The 26,564-nt window shown below is 49.6% G+C and overlaps 1 protein-coding gene across 2 annotated transcripts in view; it reads left to right on the top strand.

Annotated features, from left to right (window-relative positions):
- The window catches only part of PTP4A3 (protein tyrosine phosphatase 4A3), a 46,938-nt gene that overhangs the window by 1,543 nt on the left and 18,831 nt on the right, over window positions 1-26,564 (top strand). The window contains exon 2 of one of the 2 annotated variants that reach the window (XM_077271318.1): window positions 11,433-11,465. The gene's annotated coding sequence lies outside the window, so the exon portion shown is untranslated. The remainder of the gene's footprint in view (window positions 1-11,432; window positions 11,466-26,564) is intronic. The other variant, XM_077271321.1, reaches the window with a different exon arrangement.

Here is a 26,564-nt window from a genome sequence, read left to right as displayed (position 1 = left end):
ATAATGAACGTTCAGTCTAAATATGGTTCATCCTGACTTGAGTGGATGGCCTTTCCTTGGAGGGGTCTCAGTATAAGCCCCCGCAGTGTCTGCAGCCTATTGTAGCTCTGTGAATGGCTCAGTGTGGAGTGTTTACCAACCCCCCCCCCCCCCCCCCACTAGATCCCCCGCTGATCTAATATTGATGATCTTGCTTAATGATTGGAGCATCCCTATGAAAACAGCCCTGACCCATCCAAGGACAGGTGATCCCTGGGACCCCCACCAAAGCCAGGATGGGTCTCTGATGTGGCCTGCTATTTGTTAGTGGGGTCCCAATATTCACACCCCCCTCCCCCGTTATTAAATGTGCGTGCAGTTAATATGGAGGAGCGCGGATTTCCCTTCCGGTCACTTTGCTGCTTTACATTAGTTACTTTTTCTGCTATTGTGATGGAAAGTTACTTTTGTGGCTTCTGATGGGATTTCCATCCTGATGTATAAATATCCGCACAGGACACAACGGCCCGCAGGTACAAGTGGGTACCTGGGGGGCAATCCATTATAACATAATTGAAGGAGCTTTTCCAGCAAAAAGCTGGGATTTTATTGTTTGTAGTGTGACCAGGGGGCATTCGTTTCTGATGAAGGGGCTACAAATGCGCATAAAAGCCAGGTCATGCAGATATTTCCTTATTGACGGAGCACAAACACCTGAGATCCGCATCAGATGGCGCCCAGAGGGTTTTCTGTTGGTGACTTGAGTCCCATTGACAATGTGTTTAGTCACAGTGGGGGCACAATGGCCTCAGAGGTCTCATTAGGGCTAGTTTGATGGATGGGGCTGTGACCGGTTTGCCTCCTTCCACTTCTCCAGGGACCGCTTTGATAGAGTTGCTCCTCAGAGGCGGTAACGACATTATTACACAAACCTCTCTACTCTGGTGTATAGTCATCGCCTCCAAGGTCTCGGCACTTTGAAATGGGGTGCTTAAGCCATGCTTCAGTGACCAACATGGGAGACTCAGCCCAGGACAGCCATATAATGTGTATTCTGGCCACCTGTGGACCCCAGCAGACATTGCAGGTAAGGGAAAGTCGCAGATCATAGGAGGAAAAAGTGATCCAAAATGGGACCAGTTTGTTTGGAAGTTTTCCGACTGGTTTATGTATCGGTGAGAGGAGAAATGCCGACTCTGCACCGGAGGAACGTGCCGAGAATGTGGAGAAATGACTCCAGGAATGAGGAAAATCGCCCACGAGGCTCAGTGTGAACACGCACTGGTCTCCTATAGCACCACCCGGCTCGATGCCAATCGCCCTCCTAACTTTACCCATGGTCTCAAATGGCAGAAGGGGGTGCGAGCTCTAGCGACAACCCTTGCAGATCTGTGCCGCAGCCGCGCAGTGTTCCCGTGCACTTTCCTCCATTTCTTCAGGGCTCAGAGATCCCCTGTTGCAGCCGGTGAATTCTGCCCATTATTGGGCTCCGGCCTCGGAGCAGCTGGCAGATTAGGTGCATCATTGGTACGGTACGTGCCCTGGCCGGCTGGCACGGATGCACGGTGACCCAGTTTTGCAGGTGACTCACGCTGGGTTTTGTTACTCATTGTCTGACAGCTTTGATTGCAGTGAATGATCGTGACTCCCGGCGTCCGGCCGAAACATCAGCGCCTCCTAGGAAGGAACGATATGGAGATCTGTGCCCCCCCCCCCACCAATCTGTGCTATTACTACAACCCCCAACATGTTCTCAGGTGGGAGATGACTGGTGCTGCGGGTCCATGAATTGGCTGCCGTACTGGATTTGTGTAGCCTCCACCTAGTGCAGGGTATACGGTATATACCAGCAGGCGGTGCCCTCACTCTCGGATTCTCCTCCCGGGTGGTATTCTGCTGTTGCCATGGCAATTCTTCGCGATTATTACATGGCTCCATTAGCCTGCGCTGACACGTGCCGTTTTTTCGTTGCAGGGCTTTGTGGTTATTTTTTTATTTTTTGCCTTTATGATGAAGTGTGGAAAATATTTTGCCCATGAGGATTTTGCCACTGATCCGCAGCCCACGGGCACCAAGCTTTAAGGGCGCGTTCACACAGGACGGAGCCGATGCCGCAGATTTCATCCTGCACAGCCGTGTAGGAAAGGTTCACTTCACCTTGTGAAATCAATGGGCGATATTGCCGGCAGTTTAAAGTCCGGCGTGCAGTTATTTTTCCTGCCCTGTGTGAATGTGCTCCTTGTTGTCCGGCCGGCTGCGATGGGGGCAGGGGAGGGTTGGTAATTCAGGGATTCCCTCTCCGGTGATGGCGGATCAGCCGTGCCGCCCCTCTGTGCCGCCGGCTCTTCTGTTACTCATTAATATTTCCAGAGCTGAAGTCGTCTTTGAAGTGTAGGGACCGATGAATGGTGGTCGCGGCCGATCCTGGTGAATACATGTCGTCGTATTCGCTGCAGAATCTTCAGGGGTTTTTCCTGCGGATTCTCAGTTTATTCTTCCCTGAGGATCAGCCTTATTCAGAGGGGAAAGCGTCAGTTTTTGGCATTATTCATATTAAAGCCACTTCAGAAATTCTCCTGTTGAAGCCAATGGAACGTGGGTTTTCCCGTTGACAACACTGGGCATCACATTAGTGCAGATATCCCGGATCAGTGATGCCTTCCTGGCATTAGTGCAGGGTGGTAATTTACAAGTCCATCCAGCGCTGAGCGCTGCTCTGAGTGCAATAGTGCAGCTTCAAGTCCAAAAAAAAGTGTGACTATAGGGTGCTGGGATAATGGGGACCCCGCTGAGGCCCGGGGACGGTGCAGATGGGCAGCCGGCAGTTTCTGCTTCTCCGGCGGTGTCCTCCTGCAGCCGGCTTCTCCCGTCAGGCTCTAATTAGCATAAATAAGACTTGGGGATTAGGTGATTATAGGTTGTGGACATGAATTGTCTTTAGCTTCTTGTGGATCTGATAATTAACATAAATGTGTTTGGACAGAGCTGCATTACACTCCGATAATAACGTGTTAGATCTCAGTACCAGGAAAAGGGACCCCCGAGCTGCAGCCCCCAAATAACGTCCTGCAAAATCAGGCCCATGGGTTCAGCTCTGCCGACACGTCCATGTCATGGCTGACCATAGTTATAAGTCCTAAGCCTTACCTGGTGAGGGAAGTGAAGAGCTGCCCCACCTCTCTACAAGGTGGAGTGGAGAGCGGCGTCGCCACAGAGTGGGTGCCGGGAGAAGTAGTGGAGAGCAGCCTCGCAACAGAGCGGGCGTTGGGGGAAGTAGAGCGGCCTCACCACAGAGCGGGCGTCGGAAAAAGTAGTGGAGAGCGGCCTCGCCACAGAGTGGGCGCCGGGGAAGTGGAGAGTGGCCTCACCTCGCCACAGAGTGGGTGCCGGGGGGGGAGTGGAGAGCGGCCTCACCTCGCCACAGAGTGGGTGCCGGGGGGGGAGTGGAGAGCGGCCTCGCCACATTGGGTGCCGGGGGGAAGTGTAGAGCGGCCTCACCACAGAGAGGGCACGGGGGGGAATGGTAGAGCGGCCTCGCCACAGTGGGTGCCAGGGGAAGTGGAAAGTGGCCTTGCCTTTCCATGGAGTGGGCATCGGGGAAAGTGTAGAGCGACCTCGCCACAGGACTGGCGTCGGATGAGGTCTAGTGTTTTCCCGCTTCTTCTACACAATGTGCATTGGCAGTGGACATACACTTGAATAATGGGCACTTCCCTGTGCACTGGCTTCAGAGGTCGCATGTGCTTGTTGGACCATACATAGTGCCGGATGCTGCCATGTTGGGTCCCACATCTCCTTCTTGCAGATCTTTGCTCTTCTGTACGTTGGGCTTTGTGTTGTGTTCGGCGCTGAGGTTCTCACAGTCCTCGGAGGTTTACTATTCCCATGTCCATTATAAAAGCCGTGTTTGTGTAACATTTGGACATGCCGTGCCACAGCTGGAATGCCGTGTTAATGTGGGTCACCCCGGAGCCCAGGACCATCCTGTTTTTGCTTATTGACATTGGCTCACCAGTCACGGGTGGGGTGGGGGGTAAGAGGGTCTTGGCACTGGATGGTTTACGTTGGGCTCAGACCATGAAATATCCAGATTTTATAAAAGGATGTAGCAAACGCTTTACGTACGGAGGGGGGAGTACATATTCATATCTTTGGGATTGTGTTGGCTTTTGCTCGTGTTACGTGTTGGATGGACGTTTCGGAGATTTCGGTTCTATTAGGAACACAACTTTGTTATATTTAAAGCTTCACCTGTAACTTACACAGTCAAAGTAGTAAAGAATCTCCGACCTGGAAGATGTAGTGTTCACCACATTGGGTGCCCCCTTTAGCCATGGTGGAGAATGGTTTGGGACTGTTTGGCCGGCCGGTGGTCCTCAGGAGTGCTCAGATGTTGCCTTGCACCAGGCTTCTCCATCACCTCCACCAAGGACACGCCATTTCTCTTCTTCGCTTGGTATCTCCTCCTGTATGGTTTTGTGATTTCACAGATCCTTTGACCTTGGATGGCGGTGACTGTGAGACCGGTAAGGGCAGGAATACCCGGGCTTGCACATATCCAGCTGCTGCCGTCATTCTGCTCGCTCCTGGAGGCGTACCAAGTATCGGGCTATTGATACCAGGCTCCCTCGTCCGGGGTCCGTGTCGGAAAGGCCAGATCAGCTAGTAAATTTAGTCCATGCGAATGACAGCTTGACGGCTCCCATGGAACATTCCCTACCTTGCAAGTTACACGGAGAACTTTCTGATCCTGCAAAGGGCAACCAGGAAGAAATGGATCAGACGCCTGAGGGTTTTTTTTCTGTTTGTTTTTTTCGGGTTCCTATTTGGGTTTCTACTAACGAATCAGCAGGGTCTGAATCCGGATCTTAAAAAATAAACCTGAGACCGCACCTACGTCTCAAATAAGCAGTTTTAGGTTCTTTGCTACCCATCTACTAAACCAAGTGTATAGACAATGCAAATTGCACCTGAGGACGTTTTCATCGCATTTATGTGATATAATCTTCAGTACGCTGCGGAGAACGTGGACATGTAAAACGCCAAAATACTAATGACTTGTCAAAGCCCTGACTGCTTCGCTGGTCTTCGGCTTCGATGGTGACTTGATGTTTACAACACATGCTCAGAACAGTAGAATACTGAGTTTAGGGATCGGCTGCAGCGGTCACTTAAATGAGACCACCCTGCTGCTTCCCTGTAATCGAAAAAAGCAGTGAAAATCAAGTGCTAGATAGACAGGTCCATCAACGAAACAGTGATGCTTGTTCTGTCATGGTTGTTCCCCAATTTGTCTTTAAAATGGACAGCTCCCTTTAAATGGGGCTGATCCATCACAGATTGTGGAGTGTGGTGCAACAAATGGACCCTTGCTCTAGTGATTTCTGGGGCTCCTAATAGTATTTTATAGGTGCTTGTCCAACCCTGACCTTGGGTCTAAGGAACCGATCTTGAAGGACGAGGACTATCCATTCCAAGTCATTAGATCAGTGGTAAGGACACTTCTTGGTAACTTTATATGGGCGCACAAAAGCCACCGCAATACACCGAGGAGGAACAAGTGGAACCACGTTGGTGAGAAGAGCTCCCGACTTCTGGATCAACACAGATTTGACTACAAATGTCTTGTTGACCCTTCAGAATTCCTAATATTTGGCCTCTGGATTCCTCGTGAAGCCTCCTGCAGCCACTTGGACGTTTCCTTCTCGTAAACTATAGAAATGGCTTCAAATGTTTGACTTTGAGTGTTGTGTCCGGTCGAGAGATGGCACCAGGGTCAATCGCCCACAATAACTTGTTTTCTGGAAGAAAGAAATACAGACTAAGAATTTCACCTGTGCACCCAACGTCATCGACCACCAAGCATGGTAGCTCTGGACAAGCCGCGTGGTCGAGTCTTCTGCTGGTGGCACGGCTCGGATTCATTGTTCTGTAGAGCGAGTATTAACCTTCAGGAATGAGGCCAACCGCAGTGTGTGAACTCGCCCTCATGTCCTCCCTTCTTATGTCTTTGGTGTCCCATAGTCACTTTATCTATGTACATGTCCCCTCCGTGGTGAATGGAGAAAGGAAGAGGAACATCAATGAAGCAGAGAAAAGCTTGTGCTAGGAATGTGGGCCACTGTTCTCCGGCCCGGGCTGTATACCGGCTCTGAGCTGGCAGCTGGGCTCTGAGGGGCCAGTATTGTGCCAGTAATTCCCTCCTCATCCTCACCAGATACTTGGAATGCCTTTGAAGTCGTCCCCAGCCCCCTCCATTCACAGACCGCCTATTGCACTGTGCAGTCGATCTGTACAAAGTCTAGCAGCAATTGCCTGAATAAATGTATGTGCAAGGCAAAATGTAGGCAGGTCGTGTTCTAGTATTTATATTTTAAGAGACTTAACAAACAAAAGTATGTTTCTGTTTGGAAATATCCTCCAGGTTATCGTAGTTTGTTATATCCTAAAAACTGATTATAGATGCATAAGTCATAGAAATATGACTAAGTACTACAAAATACTGCCCCTATGTACAAGAATATAACCACTATAATACTGCCCCTATGTACAAGAATATCTACTATAATACTGCTCCTATGTACAAGAATATAACTACTATAATACTGCTCCTATGTACAAGAATATAACTACTATAATACTGCTCCTATGTACAAGAATATAACTACTATAATACTGCCCCTATGTACAAGAATAAAACTACTGTAATACTGCCCCTATGTACAAGAATATAACTACTATAATACTGCTCCTATGTACAAGAATATAACTGCTATAATACTGCCCCTATGTACAAGAATAAAACTACTATAATACTGCCCCTATGTACAGGAATATACTATAATACTGCCCCTATGTACAAGAATATAACTACTATAATACTGCTCCTATGTACAAGAATATAACGACTATAATTCTGCCCCTATGTACAAGAATATAACTACTATAATACTGCCCCTATGTACAAGAATATAACTACTATAATACTGCTCCTATGTACAAGAATATAACTACTATAATACTGCTCCTATGTACAAGAATATAACTACTATAATACTGCCCCTATGTACAAGAATATAACTACTATAATACTGCCCCTATGTACAAGAATATAACTGCTATAATACTGCTCCTTTTGTTTGTTTTTATTGTGCGTTAAAATGAAGCCACTTTTTGGTTCCTGGGAACTGCTGACCCTCCTGATTTGGCAGCCGAGCTCTTCTTGGTTCACACAGGAACTCTTGCAGATTCCTGTGTCGTCCTGAGCTTTACACCCCAGGTCAGGTTCTGTGATGAGCTGAAGGCTGGTGAGTTGGCTCGGGTACTGAAGGAGTCTGTTCTTGCTGCTCTCGATGTTGCCAGAAAACGCTTGGGGTCTCCAAAGCAGAGCGCGAGCCAAGACCTTCTCTACTATTTATTTTGACATATAAATACATGTGCCCAGCGAGCGGACGACACGGAGGTATCTATAGCCGTGCTGACGCGCTTTCCCTCGCTGAGGCGCTCACCATCTGGATTCCCATTAATGTGGGGGCAGTATGTCATCCTGCGTCTATAATGAACTCCTAATATATGATTGTAACCTTCTTCCAAGACTTCACTGATTACTCAGTTTTTGCCAGCTTTTATGTATATTCCCACTATCTCTAAAAAAAAATTATACACAGTGGGGAATAGTAAGTATTTGATCCACTGCCATTTTTGCAAGTTTTCCGACCTATAAAGAATGGAGAGGGCTGTAATTTTTACCGTAGGTACACTTCACCTGTGAAAGACAGAATCTAATATAAAAAAAAAAAACAGAAAATCACATTATAGGATTTTTACATATTTAATTTGCATTTTCTTGCATGAAATAAGGATTTGATCGCCAACCAACCAGCAGGAATTCTGGCTCTCACAGACCTGTTAGTTGACTTGTTAGTTTTCTGTAAGAAGCCTCCTACTCTGCACTCGTTACCTGGACTAATTGCACCAGTATGAACTTGTTACCTGTCCACACAATCACACTCCAACCTCTCCACCATGGCCAAGACCAAAGAGTTGCCTTAGGACACCGGGACAAAATTGTAGCCCTGCACAAGGCTGTGATGTCCTACATGACGATGGGCAAGCAGCTTGGATAGAAGGAAATAACTGATGGCACTAAAATTAGAAACTGGAAGAAACACAAGATGACTGTCAATGTTCCTCAGTCTGGGGCATCATGCATGATCTCGCCTCGTGGGGTAAGGATGATTCTGAGAAAGGTCAGGAATCAGCCCAGAACTACACGGGAGGACCTGGTCAGTGACCAGAAGAGAGCTGTAACCACAGTCTTAAACATTAGCGTTAGTAACATACTACGCCGTCATGGATTACAATCCTGCAGGGCACACAAGGTCCCCCTTATCACGCCAGCACATGTCCAGGCCCATTTGAAGTTCCCCAATGACAATCTGGATGATCCAGAGGAGGCATAAGAGAAGGTCATATGTTCAGACGAGACCAAAATAAAACTTTTTGGTCTCAACTTCACTCTCTGGAGGAAGGAGGATGAGCACACTACTACAGGAACACCGTCCCAACCATGAAGCATGGTGGGGGAAACATCATACTTTGGGGGTGCTTCTTTTGCAAAGTGGACAGGACGACTGCATCGTATTGAAGGGAGGATGGATGGGTCATGTATCACGAGATTTTGCCCAACAATCTCCTTTCCTCAGTAAGAACATTGAAGTTGGATTGTGGCTGGGTCTTCTAGCATAACAATGACCCGAAACACACAGTGAGAGCAACTAAGGAGTGACTCCGTAAGAAACATTTCAAGGTCCTGGAGTGTCTTATCCAACCTCCAGACCTGAATCCAATAGAAAATCTTTGGAGGGAGTTGAAACTTTCCCGGCAACAGCTCCAAAACCTGAAAGATCTGGAGTATACCTGTATGGAGGAGGGGGCCAAAATCCCTGCTGCAGAGTGCGCAAACCTGGTCAAGAACTACAGGAAACGTCTGACCTCTGTAACTGCAAACAAGTTTCTATACAAATATTAAGTTCTGTTTTTCTATTGTATCAAATACTTCCTGCAAAAAAATACATATTAATTATGTATAAATTCTACAACGTGATTTTCTGGATATTATTTTTAGATTCTGTCTCTCATAATTGAAGTGTACCTACAATAAAACTTACAGACCTCTCCATTCCCTCTAGGTGGGAAAACGCGGCAGTGTATCAAATACTGCTTTTATTTTTCCTTTTTTTTTTTTTGCATTCATCAGATCACTTAATTCTTAAGAACGAAGAACAGATTTAATTTATTGTCCAAATTTAAGGATTAACTGACACATCCATGAGTAATGCACATTGTAAGGAGGGAAGCGACAACAGTCAGCACAAAATGATTGTCTGCAGACAGAATCTGCGTATACTGCGCTAAACCCCCCTATAGTGATTAATGTAACTACTATAATACTGCCCCTATATACAAGAATATAACTACTATAATACTGCTCCTATGTACAAGAATATAACTGCTATAATACTGCCCCCTATGTACAAGAATATAACTACTATAATACTGCCTCCTATGTACAAGAATATAACTACTATAATACTGCCCCCTATGTACAAGAATATAACTACTATAATACTGCCCCCTATGTACAAGATTATAACTACTATAATACTGCCCCTATGTACAAGATTATAACTACTATAATACTGCCTCCTATGTACAAGAATATAACTACTATAATACTGCCCTATGTACAAGAATATAACTACTATAATACTGCTCCTATGTACAAGAATATAACTACTATAATACTGCCCCTATGTACAAGATTATAACTACTATAATACTGCCTCCTATGTACAAGAATATAACTACTATAATACTGCCCTATGTACAAGAATATAACTACTATAATACTGCCTCCTATGTACAAGAATATAACTACTATAATACTGCCCTATGTACAAGAATATAACTACTATAATACTGCTCCTATGTACAAGAATATAACTACTATAATACTGCTCCTATGTACAAGAATATAACTGCTATAATACTGCTCTTATGTATAACAATATAACTACTATAATACAGCCCTCTGCACATGTGCACAGTTGGTGGGGTTAGTCTGAGTTTGGGGGGGTGAATACTTCTCTGCACTCTCTATGGGGGGCACTGCTTTACCTTTCACCTGCATGTAGTACATCTTGTGGTGAGGAGCGCGGTGACTTTCTGCTCGTTCTGTGGGAATCTGCGCAGCGCTCCGGGGCATCTGCGCAGCGCTGGGGACTGCTTTTCTTCCTGCACATTCTTACTTTGTTTATAACCTTGGGGAAGCAGTGACTGAACCTTTAATGAAGCTCGTCTTGTGAGATCTGTAGAACACGGATTCTTTGACTTTCTGACTTTTTATGACCACTGATTGCGAGTTCGACCTCACGTGGATTTACAGCCCGGTATGCGGCTCCTTTGTAGACCCTTGAGCAGGTGCTAAGGGGGCACATGGGGTAATGGGGCACTACGGGGCGCAGGTGGCCATAGCTGCCTGTCGGGAGCCGCGCTGGCGTTATCAGTTTCCCACACGTCCGGAGCTTCTTCAGGTGGCGCATTGTGTGGGGTTTCCTCAAGTCCAATCTTTTACTTTCCACACCTCTCCGCAAGTGGAAATGTGATGTGTTCTGGCCCAGAGCGGGTACACCGGCCTGGCACGCTCTCCGGAGAGTGGGCGCCAGGAATGCCTTGGCTACCAGCCCAAAATGAGGGGATTGTCCCACCCTCGGGATGGTGGCCTGTGCCTCCTGCAGAGCTCACGGCGAGGTGCTCACATTTAGCAGAGGTAGACGTGTTCCCCTGACGGTCGGCCCTGATCGGCGGTGCACCACGGGTCGTGGTTACAGATCCCTCTGATGGCCGATGACGCTTAATCTTGTTGTTCTTCTGCCACCATGTTTTACTTATTTTCCACAAAGTTTCCAGTCCATGATTGGTCTCGGTCCTAGACCTCAAGGTTTTAATAATCTGAAGTTCATCCCGGTATTAACGAGCTTTTACTGTATTTAATACTCCGTTCTCCAGTCCTGTGATGGGAATTATTGTTTTTATCATTTCCAGTATACGTGCGTCTCGAAGTAAATGAAAATGCTGTGGGGTTAAAGGGTTAATCCTCCCTCTAAAAATGATCGATGGGGAGGGGGTCCAAGAATGGGGATCTGGGTGGTCGGGTGCCCCCTTCCCAGCTCCCTCCATACTGGTCAGGGGGTCACTCTGAAATCGCCAACCGCCTATAACCCGACATGTAATTGTAATGGCGAGCCCTTCAAACTGGCGATCAGCGAGGGGGTCTGAGGGCGGACCTTATGTCCTAGGCATCCCCATTATGGGGGTCTTTGTGACTGATACTTTGCAATATTTTCCTGATGGAGGTGACAAAGAGCTAATTCCGTTATTCTTTGTTTCAGGTAGTGTTAAAGCTTCACGACGGCCGGTGGTAGGTGAGTTTTTTTTGCGATGTATAGCTATGTATGTGTTCCACTCCTTAGTTGCCCAGGTTGTGTGTTTCGAGTCATTCTCATGCTGGAAGACACAGCCACGACCAACCTTCAATGCTCTTACTGAGAGAAGGAGGTTGTTGGTCAAGATCTTATGATAAATGACCCCATCCATCCTCCCTTCAATAGGGTGCAGTTGCATAACAGCACCCCCAAAGTATGTTTCCCCCACCATGCTTCACGGTTGGGATGGTGTTCTTGGACTTGTACTCTCCCTTCTTTTTCCTCCAAACATGGCGAGTGGAGTTGATGCTAAAAAGTTCTTTTTTGGCCTCATCTGACCACATGAGCTTCTCCCATGCCTCCTCTGGATCATCCAGATGGTCATTGGAGAACTTCAAACATGCCTGGACGTGTTCTGGAGTGAGCTGGGAGACTTTGCGTGCCCTGCAGGATTTGAATCCATGACAGCGTCATGTGCTACTAATGGTAATGTTTGAGACACAAAGCGCCAGAATTCCTGCTGGTTGGTTGGTAATCAAATACTTATTTCATGCAATAAAATGCAAATTAATTATCTAAATATCATACAATGTGATTTTTCTTGTTTTTATTCTTCCATTCTGTGTCTTGGGTGAAGCGTTCCTATAATAAAAATTACAGACCTCTCCGTTCTTTGTAGGTGGGAAATCTTGTGAAATTGGCAGCGTATCAAATCCTTATTTACCCCCTGTATGTCTGCACTATACACGATGTATGGCAGTGTGTGTGCAATATACGTGTGTAGTGTATATATCTCCTTCGCCGTCTCATTACAGCTTATGTTGCATTTTGTGCGTTTTCCATGATTAATGTGATTCCCTGTAAAGTGTCCTGTATGAGAAACGTTCTGCTTCCCCCAGAAGAGCGATGATTCTAGCCTAGGACAGAGGCTGACAGGTCCACAGCAGCACAGAGTATTACAGGATGGGATGTGCTGATCTTCGTACTGAGCATTGGTGTGTGGAGCTGTGTTCCCAGCAGCACAGAGTATTACAGGAGGGGGATGTGCTGATCTTTGTACTGAGCATTGGTGTGAGGAGCTGTGTTCCCAGCAGCACAGCGTATTACAGGAGGGGGATGTGCTGATCTTTGTACTGAGCGTTGGTGTGAGGAGCTGTGTTCCACAGCAGCACAGAGTATTACAGGAGGGGGATGTGCTGATCTTTGTACTGAGCGTTGGTGTGAGGAGCTGTGTTCCCAGCAGCACAGCGTATTACAGGAGGGGGATGTGCTGATCTTCGTACTGAGCACTGTTGTGAGGAGCTGTGTTCCCAGCAGAACAGAGTATTACAGGATGGGATGTGCTGATCTTCGTACTGAGCATTGGTGTGAGGAGCTGTGTTCCACAGCAGCACAGAGTATTACAGGATGGGATGTGCTGATCTTCGTACTGAGCACTGTTGTGAGGAGCTGTGTTCCCAGCAGCACAGAGTATTACAGGATGGGATGTGCTGATCTGTATACTGAGCATTGTTGTGAGGAGCTGTGTTCCCAGCAGCACAGAGTATTACAGGATGAGATGTGCTGATTTTCATACTGAGCATTGGTGTGAGGAGCTGTGTTCCCAGCCGAACAGAGTATTACAGGAGGGGGATGTGCTGATCTTCGTACTGAGCATTGGTGTGAGGAGCTGTGTTCCCAGCAGAACAGAGTATTACAGGAGGGGGATGTGCTGATCTTCGTACTGAGCATTGGTGTGAGGAGCTGTGTTCCCAGCAGAACAGAGTATTACAGGAGGGGGATGTGCTGATCTTCGTACTGAGCATTGGTGTGAGGAGCTGTGTTCCCAGCAGAACAGAGTATTACAGGAGGGGGATGTGCTGATCTTTGTACTGAGCATTGGTGTGAGGAGCTGTGTTCCCAGCAGAACAGAGTATTACAGGAGGGGGATGTGCTGATCTTTGTACTGAGCATTGGTGTGAGGAGCTGTGTTCCCAGCAGCACAGAGTATTACAGGAGGGGGATGTGCTGATCTTTGTACTGAGCATTGGTGTGAGGAGCTGTGTTCCCAGCAGCACAGAGTATTACAGGATGGGATGTGCTGATCTTCGTACTGAGCACTGTTGTGAGGTGCTGTGTTCCCAGCAGCACAGAGTATTACAGGATGGGATGTGCTGATCTTCGTACTGAGCACTGTTGTGAGGAGCTGTGTTCCCAGCAGAACAGAGTATTACAGGAGGGGGATGTGCTGATCTTCGTACTGAGCATTGGTGTGAGGAGCTGTGTTCCCAGCAGCACAGAGTATTACAGGAGGGGGATGTGCTGATCTTCGTACTGAGCACTGTTGTGAGGAGCTGTGTTCCCAGCAGCACAGAGTATTACAGGAGGGGGATGTGCTGATCTTTGTACTGAGCATTGGTGTGAGGAGCTGTTCCCAGCAGCACAGAGTATTTCAGGACGGTCTGAGCCCATGTTGGCGCCTCTTCCGCCTGTGACCTTGGTGACGTCTGTCCTCCCGGACGGGCAGATCTCGTTCCTGCTCTTCTGCCCATCATTTCTCAGTAACGCTGGGACATTGTGTTTCCGAGGAGCGAGAATCTCCTCCGCGCCCAACAATGAAATGCTGCATCGTCTGTATGTAAATCTGCTTCCTCCTCTGCCGGGGCCGGAATATTCTCCCTTTTTTTTTTTTTTGCTCTGTTTTCCTTATATTCTGCCGGTCCGGAGCAGCGCTCATCAAAGTGCAGCTGTATCCCATGGCCCCGGGGCGGCCTGAGCTGTCAGTGATGTAACGGGGGCTCCGACAGGCACCGCTCCTGTGTGTAAGGCAATGGTGTCATCCCTGATCGCAGGGGAGGGGGTTTGATCACCAATTATAGGGGGGCTTGGTCATCTGACCACTGTGATGGCAGGTGGGCTGCTCTCAGGCTGCCGCTGATCCCGGATCCCCCACCAGGCAGTGATGACCTGCACCCTGGCGATCACTGTATAAATGGGGATATCCAGCACAGGATCGGTGATGAATGGGCGACTTCTGGGGGTTCGACCACTGGGCCCCCCAGTGAGAATGGAGTGGTGGTGCTCGTACTTGCTCAGTGCCCCTCCATTCTCATGGGATTTTAGGACCCTCATTCTCTTAATTGGTGGTTGGGGTCCCCAAAGAGCAGAATGGAGTCGAGGTCATACATGCACATGGGGGTCCCAATCACTTCTGGTCCCCTGTCTTCTCGGCAGCATTTGACTCACTAGAGGGCGACCGTCCGGAGACCCGTTGGGGGCGACGTCCTGCGTTTCCTTGTTATGGGGACGGTTCAGGTCGTTTTCAGTAATTCCGTGCGTCCGACACCCTCAGCCGTCCTGCCGTGGTCACACACTGGGTACGCTGGGCTGTGATCTCCGGTGTGACCGTAATCCTCCCGTCCTGCCGGATGAGCGTCCATGATCCCCGGCCAGTAACGCCGGCCGCTCCTCTCGTTAAACCCTTCTCCTCCTCACATCCTTCAGGAGCAGAACAATGGCTCTCTGTGGAGGTTGTGAATGAACGCGCTCCTCCTCTGCTGACATGGCGGCTGCGGGCGACAATAACGCCGCCGTCCCACGGAGGGAGCAGATACATGGCTGTCGTCATCGATATTTGTTACACTTGTCGCCCCTTTATAATGTCCTGATTGATAAAAACTCCCTGCACTGATACATTGTAACAAACTAATGTAACACCGCTGTGGTCAGTGAGGATGACGCCGGCTCCGCTGGACCTGGCCGGCTGTTATATGGCCGCCACGTACCAGGCTGGGGAGTTTGTCTGCCAGAACTAATGTTTTGTTACAATGTATCCAGTGTGGACAGTTCTTTCCCTGCTGATGGTTTGTTACATTGTTAGTGTGTCAGTTTATCGGCCTACAGAGCTGGTCTCAGCCGGGTTCCAAAAGTTCAGGTGCCAGAACTTGTACCCCAACCCCATTGAAAACAATGGAGACCTGAACTTTGAAAAATGAAACTGAATATATGGAATATTTATATTACAAGTCTTTAATAAAATTTGTCCTATAGTGAAAAATAAATACTTTGAAACAAAAAAAAAAAATTGCAAATTTTGTCTATTTATTTTTTTAAATGCAATAAAAGTTCCTGCACCTGGTATATGGCGCTGCACCGATCACCGGTTACTCTCCACTGACTCCGTATCACGGGGACAATACCAGTAAACGTCGCTAACGCGGAGCAGCTGTGCAGCCCTGCGCTCCCTTGTGGGACGCCCTGCGCTCCCTTGTGGGACGCCCTGCGCTCCCTTGTGGGACGCCCTGCGCTCCCTTGTGGGACGCCCTGCGCTCCCTTGTGGGACGCCCTGCGCTCCCTTGTGGGACGCCCTGCGCTCCCTTGTGGGACGCCCTGCGCTCCCTTGTGGGACGCCCTGCGCTCCCTTGTGGGACGCCCTGCGCTCCCTTGTGGGACGCCCTGCGCTCCCTTGTGGGACGCCCTGCGCTCCCTTGTGGGACGCCCTGCGCTCCCTTGTGGGACGCCCTGCGCTCCCTTGTGGGACGCCCTGCGCTCCCTTGTGGGACGCCCTGCGCTCCCTTGTGGGACGCCCTGCGCTCCCTTGTGGGACGCCCTGCGCTCCCTTGTGGGACGCCCTGCGCTCCCTTGTGGGACGCCCTGCGCTCCCTTGTGGGACGCCCTGCGCTCCCTTGTGGGACGCCCTGCGCTCCCTTGTGGGACGCCCTGCGCTCCCTTGTGGGACGCCCTGCGCTCCCTTGTGGGACGCCCTGCGCTCGTTTTTTTGGGGGTCTGGCATTGACATCACTAATTGAAGACAGACCCGAGAGGGAGAAGGGCAGGAAATGCCTGGAGACCCTCGCTCTGGTTCCTGGATCCTCTGTACATGGCGGATGCAGCAGAGCTGACTGCTCTGTGCAGGCTTTTATTATGAATGCAATGTCCTGTTCATCCTGATCCACCTGCTTCATGAATGTAATTCTGGAGCTGCGGTATAGACTTTCACTACAGTTGGCAAACTGCTGCCCATGAGGATTGGGTCTGGAATCTGTGACCTGACACAACTGAGTGTCAGATGTAGCAGTGCCGGGTAAGTTCTGATTTTACGTAGGACTGCAGGTTGAGCTCTGCTACATCTGGGGGTATGTTAGGAAGCGAATGTCTTGCTCTATAAGCAGCGTCGCCCCCTCTCCCTGCTCCGGTGGCGGAGCGCTCCGTCCCCCCTGCACAGCAGACACGAGTAGAGCGTGCGGCGCTGTGAGTCGCGCTGCAGATTTCTCCCGGATTTACTGATCACGCTCCATCCCGGACGGGAAAACCTGTGACGTCCGCAAAACGTAGGAAAGTTCCCCCCTTCTGATAGGAGGGAAATCCCAGGGATAGACGAGCCTCGCCACATCGGGGGTCCGGCCGGAGCCCACTACAGAGGGATCTTATGCGCTTTTGAGAGCAAATCCTGCTGTGCTGTGGAGCGGACACCAGTGGGGGTATGTTTATGGGTTTGGGTCCTTTATCTGGTGCCCGGCCCCTGGTTCTGTTCCCGGACCCTTATTACCTAAAGCATGGGGGCTATGCCTGCCAGCGAGGGTTCGGTGAGCGCAGACTGTGGGTTAGTGACGCCTGATTGTCGGAGTGGTCTTTGGTATCGGACCCCTTATCACTGCGGGTTGGGGGTCGCTTTATTCCCCCCTTTTCGTACCGGACATAGAAGTGGCGGCAGCACGGTGTGAGGTGGCGCTGCCAGTGTTCAGATGCCCACCCTCAGCCTTATGTACTATGCGGACCCTCGCGGCGCCCTCTTTCTTTACCGTGCAGCTGTGCCGTGCCCTGGTGTAGCGGGGGGCGCCGTCACATGGGGGGCACCCATCAGTCTTAGGATGGTGACACAACAAGGTTAACCCCTTCCTGGCAAAGCAGTTAAGTTTTCTTGTTTTTCTTTATTCCCAACTTCCAAGTGCCATAACATGGGGTCCACCAGCCGAGATCGGGGTCCGCTCTGATCCCGGCCATTGTAGCCGGAGCCTGTAATGCAGGAATCGGCTCATGGCTGCTATATTAGGGGGCTGTGCAAGTCCTCCTGCAGTGAGGGTCTCTCCTCCCTGCTTTACACTACAGTCCTGCTCCATGAGGACACAGCAATGATCCGCAACTTCAGCTCATATATACATTATCTGTTGCAGTATGACGATCTGACCACAGGCTCGGGGTGCTGCTTTCTCTCCGTCATGCTTTACACTGCAGCTCTGCACCAAGCACTTATAGGCTTTGTTTTCTACCTGGGAATATACGTTGCTGTCTTTTTTTCCTTGTAGTTGTCATGTGAACCAGGAGGCCCCGAAAGAACGGATGGATAAGGGAGTCTCCCATTGTATGTGATTGGAGGGCACCCTGCCATCCTGCGTGGCAACCCATCCTCCGGGCCCTGATCTTACAGCCTGCAGCACCGGATCACGGACGCTGTGTGGGAAAACTCCTGTGCTGCTGGTACTGTACTTTCCTCTGTGATCTCCAGCATGAGTACATCCCCTCCTGAAATACTCTGTGCTGCTGTTGGTGAATCTCTCTGTGATCTGCCTAATCTCCCTTTTTCATATCTTGCCCTTTCCTCCCTGGGTGGGTGGACAGCACACCCCTCTTCTGAAATACTCTGTGCTGCTGGTACTGTACTTTCCTCTGTGATCCCCAGCATGAGTACACCCCTCCTGAAATACTCTGTGCTGCTGTTGCTGAATCTGTCTGTGCTCTTCCATTTGCCTAATCTCCCTTGATCATATCTTGCCCTGTCCTCCCTGGGTGGGTGGACAGCACACCCCTCTTCTGAAATACTCTGTGCTGCTGGTACTGTACTTTCCTCTGTGATCCCCAGCATGAGTACACCCCTCCTGAAATACTCTGTGCTGCTGTTGCTGAATCTGTCTGTGCTCTTCCATTTGCCTAATCTCCCTTGATCATATCTTGCCCTGTCCTCCCTGGGTGGGTGGGACAGCACACTCCTCTCCTGAAATACTCTGTGCTGCTGGAATCTGTAAACTTCCATCCATCTACAAGTGCTCCCATAGCGTCCCACTGCCTGTGTCGGACCCCCACAGAGGTTCGGTGTGTGTGGTCTTATGTCACCTAATACTAAACCTTTCCAGCTGTGCATGAGACGGTGACTACAGGAGATCAGCGGCCGCCCCCCATTGCGGGGCACAGGCCGGACCCCCCGCCTGCCGCTCACAGCCAGGTGGAGACCACAGCGGGAGCCATAATCTGAGTACCCGGCACAGACCCCTCATCATCCGGAGCACCCCCTGTCCTCATGTGACCTCGCCACAACCGCAAATCCCAGAAAACGCCATGACTTTTCTTTTTGTGTTCGTTCTTTGGAAACATCCAAAACAGAAATATGCAAATAGGCTCCACAAATTTCCCTCTTTCCACACCCATTGGTCAGAACTGGGCCTACTTTACATCTCTTACATCAGATAATGAAATGCTCATCGTCCTGTGATATAATGGACGGTCTGTAGGGGAACTTGTTGCCAGTTTTTTCTAGATCTCTGCTTGCTTCCATTGAAACCCTGCACAAACCCAAAGCTTCTCGCTGCTGGGAAAGTGGCATCCTGTGTCCAGTCTGCAGGTTCTCCCTCCAGATGGATACATGTTATCTGTGCTGACATATTGTCACAAACTAGATTTGCGCTACTGAAGAATTTAAAGGGTTAATCTCCTGATCACAAATGGTAAAATGCAAATTGCTTGTAAAAACAAGGAACGTAGCAATTCACCTTTGCAGTCTGAGTGCTGGCCGGCAATTCAAGCAAGGCATCCACCGCTTACAAGCTCTTTTCTATAGATCTTGTAAGCGCCAGGTTTGCTGGATGCGGCCAACATCACTGCAGCTTCTGAGGAGCGCAGGGAAGGTGGCTGCAAAGCTTGCTCTACTTGCAGCACGGAAAAGTACGCAGTCCTGGCCGGAGGAGCAAGCCAGCGTGCAGCTAGTCCTGGCTGAAGGAGCGAGCCGGTGTGCAGCTAGTCCTGGCCGGAGGAGCGAGCCGGCGTGCAGCTAGTCCTGGCCGGAGGAGCGAACCAGCATGCAGCGAGTCCTGGCCGGGGGAGCGAGCCGGCATGCAGCGAGTCCTGGCCGGGGGAGCGAGCCGGCATGCAGCGAGTCCTGGCCGGGGGAGCGAGCCGGCATGCAGCGAGTCCTGGCCGGGGGAGCGAGCCGGCATGCAGCGAGTCCTGGCCGGGGGAGCGAGCCGGCATGCAGCGAGTCCTGGCCGGGGGAGCGAGCCGGCATGCAGCGAGTCCTGGCCGGGGGAGCGAGCCGGCATGCAGCGAGTCCTGGCCGGGGGAGCGAGCCGGCATGCAGCGAGTCCTGGCCGGGGGAGCGAGCCGGCATGCAGCGAGTCCTGGCCGGGGGAGCGAGCCGGCATGCAGCGAGTCCTGGCCGGGGGAGCGAGCCGGCATGCAGCGAGTCCTGGCCGGGGGAGCGAGCCGGCATGCAGCGAGTCCTGGCCGGGGGAGCGAGCCGGCATGCAGCGAGTCCTGGCCGGGGGAGCGAGCCGGCATGCAGCGAGTCCTGGCCGGGGGAGCGAGCCGGCATGCAGCGAGTCCTGGCCGGATGCAGCGAGCCGGCATGCAGCGAGTCCTGGCCGGATGCACATACCTACAACTGAAGACGTGCCATAAATGTACAAAATAAGACCACCCCATTATTGGGGGGGATGGTGCACACTTAGGAATATCCTCCATGAACCAGAGTGGAGACACTGTTGTGGCGCTCCACGGGCTGTGGTGTTCTGGGGGTCCTAGCGGTGAGCCCCTTATTGCTGAGCTGGTGTAGACATCTTGACTACTTTGCCTGTTGTCGTTCTCACGTGCGGTGGCTTCTGATGTGACTAGTGGCCCCTGGGGGCCCGTTGCATCTGGTGGAATCTGCACTAATTGGCTCGCACCCGCCCATGTGCTGGATAATGAGCGCTGCCCTCTTCTGAGCCGCCTGCTGCAGGACTTTCACCATTTTTACTCATCTCTGTTTGCTGTTTGTAAATAAACACAATCTACATCCAAGCATTTCAGGGGTTTCAAGACCCTGTCCGCTTCCTCCTGGCGCCCCCCACGTATCATCTTGTATTGTAGTGAAAGTGAATTTAGCCGAGCTGCAATACCGCACACGACCTGTGGATTGGTGTGGCGCTGTCTTATGAAGAACGCTGCCACAATTATCCTGTAGGAGATGTGAGCGATGGTTACCATTGTTCTTCTCCAGATTGATACATTGTTACTAACTGTAAGAACAGGCAGAGACTTGTGCAGCCTGTGTATTCAGCTCAGAGACAATTGTGACAAACCTTCAGCTGTGAGTAGTGGGGACACCAAGCGGAGATCTTAGTGAGGAATTGAATGCAAAATCTGTTAATGGTCACCCATATAAATGGGAGGTGGCACTGGGCAGAACGGTTAACCCTTTACCGCTGGCATGGCTAGTTGGTAAGCGCAGCGATGTGGCCGGAGCGCTGGCATAGGGCGCCGGAGGCAGCAGACTGTGGCAGATTAGATCTCTGCATTGTTGCCCACGCGGCTGGCACCCAGCACACTGTCATTATAAGCCCGTCCGTGGTGCCAGCTCCCAGATCCGGCTCATTGGTGCAGTCACTGCACATCAGACGGCCGCCATCGAGCCCAAATTACATGCTGTCCCGCCCGGACTGTGAAAACTAAGGATTAGCTGCCTGATATAGCACAGGCGCCCGCGCCGTCCCGTCGCCTCCCGTGCCAGGCTACGTATGTCGTGGCATCACAGTACCAAGCCCAAGTGTCACTCGCTTGGGATAATTTCAGATCTTTGATTTTTCTTCTGCCAGGAGACACATTGCCGCCAGGAGACACATTGCCGCCAGGAGACACATTGCCGCCAGAGGCGCTTGCCTATGGGTTACTACTCCGGACCCCTTACAATTAGGACCTCGATACAAGAGGTTGTACTTCTTGATGTTTTTTGGAGGGTGGGCAGTGATGTCCCCCTTATGGGGTTTTCTTCCTGGAGTTTATCTTCCAGGTCCAGTTTTGCTGCGGGGGATGGGGGGGGGGATATTTTGTGCACTGGGCTCTGCGATCAGAGCATATAAGGTAAAATCTGAGATATCCTCCCCGGGGAACACACTGGTCAGTCCCATGTAACATGGTGTACGTGTGATGTGAGCTCAGGTTACAAGGGACATGCAGGGTGGGCCGCTGCTCCTATATTTGGCTGAAGCCCCCTCACAAGTCAGTCTCTTATACGGGAGCCAAGACGCTCTCCGCAGACAATAATAACCCAGGAACATTTTCCACCTTTACCAGGGGCCAAACATTAATATATCACAAGTAGTGACAACCAGATCTTCCTGAGTGCACCATTGCTGCAGCATCTGTGGATTTGAGAATTGGTGTTACAATACAGCGCCCCCGCAGGGCAGTTGAGGAATTACTTCTCTACCATTGAAATCAATGGGCTTCTAAGTCCTCCAGAGCAAGAACGTGTTTAATAGGGGTTTTCAGGTGTAGAAATCAATCTGCTGGACAGTCCTGAGTTGGAGGACAAATCCAGAGTCAGAAAGCACCCCTTCATCAGGATTCTGCCAGAACCATAGGTGCAGTGACTTGCGTTTCCAGCACTGTTTCCTCCACAGCCCTCTTCTGCTATAAACAGATTACACTTGACAAGTCAGTGGACAGCAAATTAGACAGAAGGGAAACTCCTAGTGGCCGGCACTTCGGACTCAGTGATTTATCGTGGATAAGACAAAATTGTTTTTAGTTTTAAGTTACCGTACTGGCAGATTGTCACATTCTCTGTCAAATGAGATCAAGTTGCCAGAAAGGGAATCTGTCTGATGGTTCCTCTGCCTTTAATTACAGAGATAAGTGGCTGTCAGTGAGGCGGCGCTGGGCAGGGAATAGAGCTGGAGTGACAGAGGCTTCAGATCTACCATAGCACTTTATCCTCATTTGCATATACATTCATACACTGATTTTTCAGTAGCAGAGGAATGGGCTGGACCTGCAAGGTATTGTTGGACTTGTCTTTTGAAAGAGCTACAGTGGCATGTGAAAGTTTGTGCACCGCTGGTCAAAATGAATGTTATTGTGAACAGTTAAGCTAGTTGAAGACGAAATGATCTCTGAAAAGAAGCAGAAATCTGTTGCCGGCGCTCCCGAAAATGGAAACGTGATAGGCTTATTTAAAACATGTTTTTATTCTAAATGTACCAAGTAAAAACAACGCGTTTCGGCTTGAGAAAAGCGTTCATCAGGTAAAATATTAATCCCATGCTTCCTCTATTTTGAGGTCTAGCCACAGATTTTCAAAGATGCTCAGATCCGGGGACTGTGAGGGCCATTGTAAAACCTTCAGTTTGAGCCTTTTGAGGTCGTCTATTGTGGATTTGTGTTCAGGATCATTATCCTCTTGTAGCAGCCATCCTCTTCCTCTTTTCACCTTCAGATTTTTACAGATGGTGTTATGTTTGCATCAAGAATTTGTTGAAAATTTATTGAATCCATTCTTCCCTCTACCCATGAAATGTTCTCCGTGCCATTGGCGGCAATGCAACCCCAAAGCATGATTGATCTACCCCCATGCTTAATGGTTGGTGAGCTGTGCTTTTCCTGAAATTCTGTGCCTTTTTTTCTCCACACATAAATTTGATCATTGTGACCATAGAGTTCTATTTTAACATAAACTGTCCACAGGATTTGTTTCCAAAATACATCTGGCTTGTTTAGATGTTCTTTTGCATACTTCTGACCATTATTTTTTTGGTGAGGACGCAGGAGAGGTTTTCTTCTGATGACTCTTCCATGAAGGCCATATTTGTGCAGTGGTCTCTGAACAGTAGAACAATGTACCATAATTCCAGAGTCTGCTGAATCTTTCTGAAGGTCTTTTGCAATCATGCCGAGGTTCTGATTTCCCTCTCTAGCAATCCTACGAGCAGCTCTTCCTTAAATTTTGCTTGGTCTTCCAGACCATATCTTTACCTCCACTGTTGCTGTTAGCTGCCATTTCTTAATAACATTTCGAACTGAGGAAAAGGCAACTTGAAAATGCTTTGCCATCTTCTTACAGCCTTTCTCCTGCTTTGTGGACCTCTATCATTTTCAATTTCAGAGTGCTGGGCAGCTGCTTAGAAGAACCCATGGCTGCTGTGTTTTGGCACAAGGTTAAAGGAGGCTGGGTTTTATAACCCTGGGAAATTTGCATCACCTGGGCTTTCCTCACGATGATAGTGAACAGGCTAATTAAGGCTAATTAAGAACTGAAACCTTGGTCACAGTTATCTGAGCACACAAATCTCCAAGGGTGCCCAAATTTTAGCATCAGACCATTTTTCCTTTTTGTAATTTTTAAAATGTTAATGTCATCTTTAACTTTAGGCCTTTTAGAGATCATTTGCTCTTCGGTTTGCTTAATTGTTCACAATAACCGTAATTGTAACCAGGGGTGCACAAACTTGTACATGCGCACATAAGTTAGGGTGTGAAATCCTGTTGACCGATTCCCTTTAAATTTCTGTGACCTCTAACTTGCCCAGAGCCGTATATGAGCTGTTGGCCGGCAGATATTCCTCATGAGTCCCCGTATACACTTTCCTGTGCGTGTGCTAACAATAGCAAGGGGGAATAAGCAGCCGTCAGATGGGAGCAAAGATTCAGAAATGTCCTAACCCGGCATGTGTGATCCTTCCCCTGACACAGGTTGTAAAGGGTCAGTGTTCTCACCTGACCCCAATATGTCCAACCATTACATGCGCTAGATCAGTTATCTCTGTGTAATGCTTTGTATCACTTGGGGGGGCGCGCTGCAGGAAAACTGAGCACTTGCTGCGTCGCTGATCTCTGGTGTACTTGCTGCTGATTGCTGCACCGCTGATCTCTGGTGTACTTGCTGCTGATTACTGCGTGGCTGATCTCTGGTGTACTTGCTGCTGATTGCTGCGCCGCTGATCTCTGGTGTACTTGCTGCGCCGCTGATCTCTGGTGTACTTGCTGCACCACTGATCTCTGGTGTACTTGCTGCACCACTGATCTCTGGTGTACTTGCTGCTAATTGCTGCGCTGCTGATCTCTGGTGTACTTGCTGCTGATTACTGTGTCACTGATCTCTGGTGCACTTGCTGCTGATTACTGTGTCACTGATCTCTGCACTTGCTGCTGATTGCTGCGTCACTGATCTCTGGTGTACTTGCTGCTGATCGCTGCGTTGCTGATCTCTGGTGTACTTGCTGCAGATTACTGTGTCACTGATCTCTGGTGCACTTGCTGCTGATTGCTGCGTCACTGATCTCTGGTGTACTTGCTGCTGATCGCTGATCTCTGATGTACTTGCTGCTGATCTCTGATCTCTGGTGCACTTGCTGCTGATTGCTGCGTCGCTGATATCTGGGGAGTAGATTGTGATCGCCTGAGTCAACAACAACATCCCAGGTTTTTTTTTTCTCCTCTGACTTAACTTCTGAAACTTGATATTAAGTAGTTGCCACATTACATAAATCAAAACAAGGTTACTGCTGTTATGGCGACCGGGAAGCTGTTGTCACGGAGGCTGTGGGATGATTTCTCTGGAGTTGTTGTTGCTGATCTTGGTCCCGTGCTACAAGTACATGTAGAGACTCCTCCGTTATGTAACTCGTCCTCCCATACTTCGTCTTTTGGCTTTCTTTTCCTTCCTTCCTTGCCTTTCATTTGTTTTCATCCCTTTTTGCCTTTCTTTCCTGTTATTTTTCTCCTTTTACTAACATTTCCCTTCCTCATTTCTTTCCTTACCCCTTTGCTCCTTCACTTCCTCCTTTCTTTCCTTTCCTGTCCCTTTCCTCCTTTTCCCTTCCCCTTCCCTTCTTTCTTTGCCTTTTTCTTTCTCATTTCCTTCCTCCTTTGTCTTGCCATTCCCGCTCTCTTCCTCCTGTGCCTTCCTCTTCCCTTCTCTTGCATTTCCCTTCCTCCTTTGCCTCTTCTTGCCCCTTACTTCCTCCTTTGCCTCTTCTTGCCCCTTACTTCCTCCTTTGCCTCTTCTTGCCCCTTACTTACCTCCTTTGCTTCTTCTTGCCCCTTACCTTCCTTCTTTGCCTTGCCCTTACCTTCCTTCCCCTTCCTTTTTATTACCCTTCCTTCTTTGTCTTTCCTTTCCCGCTCCCTTCCTTCTCTGCCTTGCCGTTCCATTTCTTCCCCTTCTTTGCATGTTCCTTCCTTCTTTGCCTTGTCTTTCCCGCTCCCTCCTGTGCTTTCCCTTCCTCCTTTGCCTCTTCTTGCCTGAATTGGCCTCTCGCGCCTGCGCAGTATGTTTTGCCCAACTGTGGTCAAAGCATAAAATCACTATTGCACATGCGCCCGCATTTTTCATTACGTTCTATGCCCCCTTGCATTGCAAGACTTCCGGGGCACAGAACGTCATGGAAAATGGCGCGTGCGCTGTAATGGTTTTTATGCTTTGCCCACTGGCGGGTAAAACATACTGCACCCGTGCAGGAAAGACAAAAAATGAATCCGTAGAGCAAGGCAGGAGGTGGGGAGAGACGGCGAATAGGCCCCGCCCATCGGAGCGGGGTAATTTACATAGGAACACGGAGAGATTACAGAGGTATTATCTCAGCAGAGGTGGGGAATCGGGGGATATGAAAGGTTCTGCTGTAATGCTGAGCTCGGTCACATTTGAACCATATTTTTATCTCAAATTGAAAAAAAGGGGTGACAGGTTCCCTTTAAGTGTCAAAAACTCCTTTAAAAAAAATGCAGCTAATTGTACACAGGTTTTCCAGCAATGGCCTGTGGTGTTTGTGCATTTATGAAAATAGTGTATTTTGTGTGTATATATTGAGTGACTGGCTGGTCACCCGGTGTCGGCCCTCACAGTCCTGAGACCCTGGCTCCGCCCCACAGGCCCCCGCTCCGGTGCTGTCCCCGGTGGTGTCCCCGGTGGTCTCAGGCCTTCCTGTGGGCAGTGAGTGGCGTGTCTACATGTGCATGGTCCGGACACATCGGCCCCCGGACTGAGACCCCAGTGCTGGATTGTGTGGTAGTGACCTGCGCACCCGGATATATGCCCCCATGTGTCTGCCCCTCTCCTGTATGTATTGGCCCTTGGTAAGGTTCTTTCCTCCCGGG

This window comes from Ranitomeya variabilis, chromosome 6, assembly GCF_051348905.1.
Source record: "Ranitomeya variabilis isolate aRanVar5 chromosome 6, aRanVar5.hap1, whole genome shotgun sequence".
NCBI lineage: Eukaryota > Metazoa > Chordata > Amphibia > Anura > Dendrobatidae > Ranitomeya > Ranitomeya variabilis.
The sequence above is the reverse complement of the archived record's forward strand: the minus strand, read 5'-3'. Positions and strand labels throughout refer to the sequence as shown.